Here is an 8,680-nt window from a genome sequence, read left to right as displayed (position 1 = left end):
ATGAAATTCATTGGTTTATGAAATGTTCTTTTGAAGAAATTCTGTAACTTTACCAAATATCTCCATTAAAGTATTTTTAAACTTGAAAGTTCTCTACATTTATCATTTGTAAAAATTTTCTCCAATGAGTGTTACAGAAGACATCTGTAAAACTAATGTATTTTTAATTGAGAAACCAGTTATACAAGTGTAAACTGATAAACAAATTTGGATACAAATGCAAAATTCAATACAGATTTACTTACAAAACAATCTCGTGTGTTGATATGCCAACTGGTAATTTGCCTACTCAAGTGTTGTGTTTTGCATTTTAGCAATTTTTAAAATTTTAAGTCTTTTTTCCATTCCTGTAACTATTGTGCTTTAAAGGTAGTGTGGACTGGAATCAGTCATTGGAACTGTTTTTGGTGGACCGTGCGTAGGCTTGTTCATTCAATACATTTTGATTGTGTTCCATGTGTCAAGAGACACAGCCCCAGGCCACGAGCAGGGAGCTGAATGGGAAGCAGGGCTGTCAGAACTGGTGCCAGTATGGGATCCAGATGTGTTCAAGGCAAGATCATGTCTCTGGGCCCAAATCTGTCTTTCTAATAAATAAATAAATAAATAAATAAATAAATAAATAAATAAGTAAATAAGTGAATAAAGAGAAGAAACAAAGAAACAAATACATCTTTTTCTCTTTTTTCCTTAAAGGAATCACTTGAATAACTCGCATTGACTTTGCTGCTTTTTAAAAGGAAATGACATAGTTCTGCCTTCATATTTGTGTAATTGTCACAGGAAGATCTTATTTTACTTTTTAAAGAAATAAAAAAACAGCAGGAATGTATTTTTCCTTTGATTTTATTTGTTGGTAGGTGACATTTGAATAATGCTTTTGTCAGTTTGAGCTGCTAATTCTGTTTCTAGGTAGATAATACCCTATTTGCATCCGTTGAAAGGATCCAACCGGGTTTGTGCTCCTGCTCAGCACCCTGACACTGATATTCTCAACAAGTTATAATTGGATGGCTGAGATTCAGATAACGATGTTTCAGAAGCTTTAGCTAAGATTTTCTTTTGAATAATTCTGTCATTAATCACCAGTGGAAGATACCCCCCTTTGACATATAACAGAATTTAATAAATGTCGAACAGGTGACTTTTGCTCAACTCTTTTAAATATTTTTGCCGAAAATGCTTTTCTCCATAGAGTATGTCTTAAATCCAGAATCAAATGAAAGGTAAGTATCACTATAGCAAAACAGTAGAATTTCATTTTTCTGTGGATTGGTGAAATTAGTAATTATGTAGTAATTAGTAATTAAGTTATCCTGGGGATCTGAAAGGTGTTAGAGATAGTAGGAATCAGGGATAACTTTATTTTTACTAGTATTACGGCTGCTATTGTGGTTGCTGACTGTGAGTAGCTTTATTTTGACCAACAATGTTTATTTTATTCATTGGACTGATTAATGATATGGTATCTCACATGAACTACAGACAGACGTCAGGCAGATACGATTTCTAGCAGACAATGTGTAATCTGTAATCTGTAATCGTGTAATCTGAAGTGAATGTTGGAAACACATCCTGAAATAGGATTGCATTCTTATTGCAATGAACTTTTTTTGTTTGTTTTAAAGATTTGTTTTATTTTTATTGGAAAGGTGAATATACAGAGAGGAGAGACAGAGAGGAAGATCTTCCCTGTGATGATTCACTCCCCAAGTGAGCACAACAGCTGATGATATGCCGATCCAAAGCCAGGAGCCTCTTCTGGGTCTCCCACGTGGGTGCAGGGTCCCAAAGCTTTGGGCTGTTCTCAACTGCCTTCCTGGGCCACAGGCAGGGAGCTGGATGGGAAGCAGGGCCGCCGGGATTAGAACCAGCGCCCATATGGGATCCCGGGAGTGCAAGGCGAGGACCTTAACCACTATGCCACCGTGCCCGGTCCTATTGTAATGAACTTTAAATGCAATTGCAAGATTCCTCTACATTTGCTTGCATCTGATTGTTCACCCAAGAAAGATGTTTAGAAAGTGTCTAGTACCCTGACTCAAAAGGCCAATCCCTCACCTGCAAAGCCAGCAGCCCATAGGAGCACTCCTCTAATCTCTAATCGGCTGCTCCAGGTCCCTTCCAGATCCTGGCTCATGACCTGAGAAAGCAAGAGCAGAGTACAGCTCAGCTCATTGAGTCCCTGCACAAGCCTGACACACCTGAGAAAGATCCTGCCTTGTACCTCCTACCTCCTACCTCCTGCCTCCTGCCTCCTGCCTCCTGGTCCTGCCTCCTGCCTCCTGCCTCCTCCCTCCTGCCTCCTGCCTCCTGGTCCTGCCTCCTGCCTCCTCCCTCCTGCCTCCTGCCTCCTGGTCCTGCCTCCTGCCTCCTGGCTTCTGATTCTTCCATCTCTGACTGTTGCACCCATTTGAGGAGTGAACCAGCAGATAGAAGCTGTTTCCGTCTCTCTTTGTGTAAACCAGACTTTCAAATAAAAATAAATATAACTTTTAAAAACTGTCTTGTAAAATAGCTCTGAAACCTGAGTGGAATAATTTCTAAAGAAATTATATTATATTTCAATTAATAATAAATTATTTTCCTTCTAGGTTTTGGAAGCTACTTGTTGCTGTAGCAGTTTATTGACTTCTATTTTTTTTTTTGGAAAATGAAGTACTATTTGTTGCCATTAGAGGACATCCACTTGGAACAGTAATAAATATATCAACCTATCTATATTTCTATAATTACATTATTTTGTTGATTTTGCTGAAGATTTCTGTAATCTTTGTTTCCTATTATAAAGTAGGTTTCCAAGCATAACCAAATTGCTGAAATGAATGTGTAACATTGCACAAAAGGGTCAGGCTGCCAGGTCAGCATTTGAACTCAGTTTAAAGTGGTGAGTGTTCTACAGAGAAGTATTCCCTGATGGCAGGGAGCCCACAAACCCCGACACTATTGTGAGAGCTGAGCTCTGTGCGGAGTGACAGGGATGAGGAAAGACAATGCGAGAGAAACACAACAGTTAATGTAGGAGAAAATAGAGTATTTCATTGCATGAAATGAATCATTGTAAATGAATGAAACAGACTATTTTATGAGAATGGTGATGGCAAAGAACAAAAGCACATACTGTCAAATTTGTATAACATTCATAATCAGTATAAACTTTTCTGATATTAGAAGTGCAGGCTGCGATTGAGAACAAGACTTCCATTATCAGTATATCCAACAGATGTTTCCAGCCATTGTAAATCACTCTTGCTATGAAAAACCACACTTTTTACAGACTAGAGCAACTATTCTGAGAGGTTAAGAATCAATTATTACAACAAAGCTGCTTATAGTTAAAAGCACAATGCCAATGAAAATAATGAAAATAAAATCATTCCTGATCACCAAACTTTCTTCCAAATGCCTAGCTAACTCTCCACATGAGCATGGAGTACACAGGATCACTCCAAGATGTATCCATGTACTGTAAGTTTCCACATTTCAGATACTGATGATGAGAGAGTTCCTGGAGTTCTGTTAGGCTATTTACTACTTCATTCAGACTTGCCAATGTCATCATGTGATAAAAATAAATAGTAAAATTGCTAAGAATTAGGATTTTGTTTCATGAAAACACAGGTACTTCATGAGCCAGAGTCAGGGTTTCGCTTGTGGGGAGAGTCTGATAGGAGCCTATATAATTCAGATTAAGTGCAATAGAAACATGGAAAAATCATTTTGTAGTAAGAGATTTGGTGTCAGAAAATCAGAAAGCACAAAAAATGTGTAGCTTACCCTCAAAGTGTATCAATATTTCTTACAACGAAAATTGAGTTTTGTATTGTTCTGTTTTAAAATATATACCCGCATTTTAGAAGACTAAGTTTATAGCAAGGGCCTCATAAATACCTTTTTTTTTTTTTCACTAAGTGGGTGGTAAGCATATTTTGTTGAGTGAGCAAAAAGCTACATGATTGTACAAATAATATGTTTAGCTAAGAAAATCTACATAAAGGCCAAAATTCACTATTAAAGAACAAGTTGTATGACATTAATTTTTGCCTTATTTTAGAGGAAGTGATGACTGTTGAGTAATTTGCGTGAATAAAAATGAGCTCAGGTTAGGACATACTAGCTAGCTCCTGTAATTAGCCTGGGTTTTGTTCTATAAGCAGATCTGGCTACATGTGTAATCTAGACAAATTTACTCTCTGGCTTTTGAGATGTTCAGATTAAACAGTTATCATTTTAGATGATGATATAACAATAATATCAAATATGTGGAAAAGATGCCAATTAATGCATGTTTAAAGTTTTCCTAAGCTAAAGTAATAGAAGCAAAGTTTAATCTTAGTAAAGTTTAAGAGCTTAGAAAACTTTTGTCTTATGATTACACATGAGGAAAAATTGACTTGTTGGACCTGTATAAAAAGCATTAAGGGAAATGTGATTGAATTGATGGAAACTAAGCATGGGAGCCCGGCACCATGGCTTTGCAGCTGAATCTTCACTTTGAGTGCACAGGGCTCTCATGTGATTTCCAGTTAATTCTCTGGCTGTTCCACTCCCCATCCAACTCCCTGCTTGTGGCCTCTTACGGCAATAGAAGATGAACCAAAGCCTTGGGACCCTGCAGTTGTGTGGGAGATCCGGAAGATGTTACTTGCTCCTGGCTTCAGATTGGCTCAGTTCCAGCATTTGAAGCCACTTGGGGAGTAAACCAACAGACAGAAGATCTTTCTCTGTGTATTTTCTTCTCTGTATATATGCCTTATCAACAGAAATAAATCTTTTTTAAAAATATGATACCATTCTATAGGCTTTTAAATATATATATATGCACGCACGTATCTTGTGTGTGTACATAATAAATCCAGTGTAAGGTAAAATTTGCTCTAACACTGGCATTTAATTGTCCAAAGCCATGATGTGGGTCTTCCAGACGGCATGAGTCCTGAGGATATTTTCACAGTTTGTTTCACACTTGTCCTTGTTTGGGTATATTTAATAGGTTTAAGAGGCAACCAGGGAGAAAATAACTCGAACCATGCTTAACATATGGTAAAGTGTTCAAGACGTTTCATTAGTTTAGTGAATAAGAAAGAAAGGGACCCAGTGAAATGGGAGTTAATCCAGGAGAACTTGTCAGTAGCTAACAAAAACATCAAGGAGGACAGATTAATCCATCATTTCAGATCCAGCCCAAGGTGGGCCGAGAACTGATTCCCCAAAGGGAAATCCGAGGTGACACCCTCGTGGCTGAGTTACACGTTCACTGTTTCAAGCAGGCAAACACTAAAGAAATGGGCTAATGACGCAGCCCCTTTTTACCTTGTTTTGTTTTTTAATTTGTTTTGTTTTTTATTTGTTTTGCGTATGAAACAATTTACTAGGACCTTTTTTTAGATTTCATTCCAGAATAATTTTCACCTTACAAGACAAAATTACTATTATGAGGTAGTAATACAAAAAGTTCCCATATATTATTCACCTCATTTCTTTTCATATCAGTATATTTTCCATATGTAATGAAACACATCAACTTCTCTATTGTGTTTTATGAAAACTATTTTTTTTATGTCCCATTCTCACTTTCTCTAGCAATCAACAATCTGTGAACTCTGTGTTCAGATCAGGGTTTTTTGTTTGTGTTAGTTTTATCTCTGTTTCTTTTTTAGATTCATAGCACTCAAACACAACTAAGATTATGAAGTCTTCGTGTTTCTGGGCTGGGCTTATTGAACTCAATAATATCTTCCAGGTGTATCCATTTAGAGAAACATCAACATAATTTATATACTGATTTTATTGATCCCAGAATAGAAGTCAGGAGGACACTCATGATGCAAGCTGGAAGAAAAAACTGCTAGCATGCGTCCTTTTAAAGCAGGAATACGTTATATACTCCACATTGACCCCCTTGTCACCACCTCCTGCCTGGCCTGGTAGTGAAAGCCATGATGACATCTCTCCTGCCCTCACGCACGGCCTCTTTCCTAATGCCCATCCTTTTGAATCTATTCTGCATAGAGCAACCAGAATCATCTCTTTGCTATTATATTTCTGAAGTTTGAAATTACACATTTAGAGTGGTTTAATGGGCCTAACAGCCATTATACCTTAAATTAACACCTAGCACATCTTTTTCTTATTACAACCCAACTCCCTCTTCTTGAATTATTGCAAAATAGGATTCTAATGTCACTTCATGTACCAATCAGGTACTCCTTTGAAAACATCAACCTGTTATGAGGGAAAACGAAACAAACAAACAGAAAAGCTTGCCAGATTTTGTACAGAAAACACAAAGGCATTGCTCTTAATAGGAACTGGTTTAATGTAGCCATTATAAGAAGTGAACTGAATACAATGGAGTCCATGCAGTTACAAACCATCTCATGTAGTGATGATCCTTGAGAAAGTTATATTCTAGCCTGTGTCAGATAACAAGCTAAGTTAGAAGCAAAGGATAATCTCAGAACAAAGGCATTAGGAAAGAACTCATGGATTTTTGAAGAAAGGAAAAAATGTAGATTTCTCTTTAGGGATAGGGTAGAGGTAGACTAACTAGGCAATCCTTATGACTTTAGGGAAATGACACTCAATCTATGAGTATAAATTTAAGCAGTAACTGTCCAGCCTGCTCTTGTATAAAACATTAGGCTGATCTCCATTGTAGGAATTCAGGTGTTGAATACGCAGCCTCAAAATAAAGCATACTATGCCAGGAAAGGGAAAAAAATAAATCAAATATTAAAACATAATATTAAAAAGTTCACATTGGATTTTATAGAAATGCTTGGTTGACATAGTGTGGTACAGAATTTTAGGAAATTACTTTGTATCGAAAATCGTAGACAGTGTAAATCAGTACAGTGCAGAGGCAAGGGGTTGGATAGCACAGCTCTCGCCATACTTAGCAAATAATCAAGACTATTGTAGAAAATACTTCACTTAAATTGAATTTCTTTCTTTTCTTTTTTTAAGATTTATTTTTATTTGCAAGGTAAATTTACAGCAAGAAAGAGGCACACACACACACACACACAGAGAAATCTGGATTGGCTGGGTCACTCTAATTGGCCTCAACAGCTAGAGCTGAGCTGATCAGAAGCCAGGGGCCAGGAGCCAGGAACCAGGAGTGCCTTCCAAGAATCCCATTGCAGGTCATTCAGGACTTGGGCTATCCTCTGCTGCCTCCCCAGGACTTGCGTGGAGTAGCTGGGATTCAAACTGGTGCCTACAGCATATGTTGACACTGCAGGGGGATTAGCCTGCTATACCAGTCTGTTACCTGGCCCCTCAGTTGAGATTTATAGCTGCTTAGTTTAACTGTAAATCTATTGTGGCAATTTCACAAGATGTTTATGTTAAATAATTTGTAATTTTCAGATGACAGTAAATGATTATTTCAATATGTTTTGAGTGGGAGTATTTCTTCATAAACAATTCCTTTTTTTATGCTTACTGAGCACTTTTTTTTTTCACTACAATTCTGTCAATCACCAAACATCTCCCCTGGAGAATGGGCCTGACTACCATTTCAGCCATGACTTCATGATAGCCCCAAAGCTGCCCCTTGCTCTTCTGACATTTGAGGATGGATTCATCTTGAGTACATTGAGATGTTCTTTTATAATAGTATAATAAAGGTTAGAGGACACTTCTAAGTCTTAACCTTCTGAAACATGAAATGTCATTTAAAAAATTAATTTCTGCATAATCACATCTTCCTATAATGCATATAAGATCTATAAGATGCATGTGTGTGTTGTTCAGACATGATCACTCATTTATTTCATGCTATACACATTGTCCAATTTAGTGCATTTTCAGGAAATATGCACACTATTCTAAGATAAAAGTCAAGGTTTTAAAATTAGAAACATTTTTACTAAAAGGATTTAGTTATCAATTAATCTATACATTGACCAAAATCAAATTAAAGTGGTATTTTGTACAGATTGTCAAAGAATATGATGTTCACGTCAATGAATTTCTCATGTTCCAAAACAATTTGAATATTGTGGATAATGTTTGGAAAACTGCTTATTTTGAAATGAAGAGTCCTTTGGTTTTTAGTTCCTATGGGGATAGGTGAAGTGATTGCACTTACACTTTAATTAGAAGAATGTATGTTCAATACTTGGTACACATGCTATTTGTGGAGATTCTGTTCTGTCAGTGGGGTCTTGCGTCAGCATCCTGAGAGACCTGTGAAAAGCAGCTGCTCTCTGCTGATTGGACTGTGAAAACAGCTCAGTGGTCCTTGGCTCTGGTATCTCAGGCAGGTGTGCAAAGGGGATTTTGTTCAGAAAGATGATAAAGGCAATGCACAGGAGGTGATCAGAAGTCGGCGGTTGCAGGTTAGGGTGATCCTCACAGAGCTGAGCGCCACAGGCCAGATGAGACACAGGCCTTTCATCCAATGTGCTAGAAAAACCAAGTGTATTAAAGCAAGTGTACCGACAGGGACAGGCACATGCATTATATTACTCTAAGACAAACTTTAACTTTTTTTTTCTTTTAAAAAAAGCCCTATGACTGTTTCTAAATATTTGTATTGTTTTCTCCATGTGGTACAGGTGCATTTTTAAAATGTTAACATAAGTAGTTTAAAAACTTGATTTTGAATCTCTCATTAGACAAGGGTAAGTCTTGTTGTGATAGCCCAGTGGCTGCATCCTCACCTGCATTT

Source organism: Ochotona curzoniae, unplaced genomic scaffold, assembly GCF_017591425.1.
Source record: "Ochotona curzoniae isolate NIBS_2020 unplaced genomic scaffold, NIBS_Ocur_1.0 contig_2599, whole genome shotgun sequence".
NCBI lineage: Eukaryota > Metazoa > Chordata > Mammalia > Lagomorpha > Ochotonidae > Ochotona > Ochotona curzoniae.
This window is presented reverse-complemented; position numbering follows the sequence as displayed.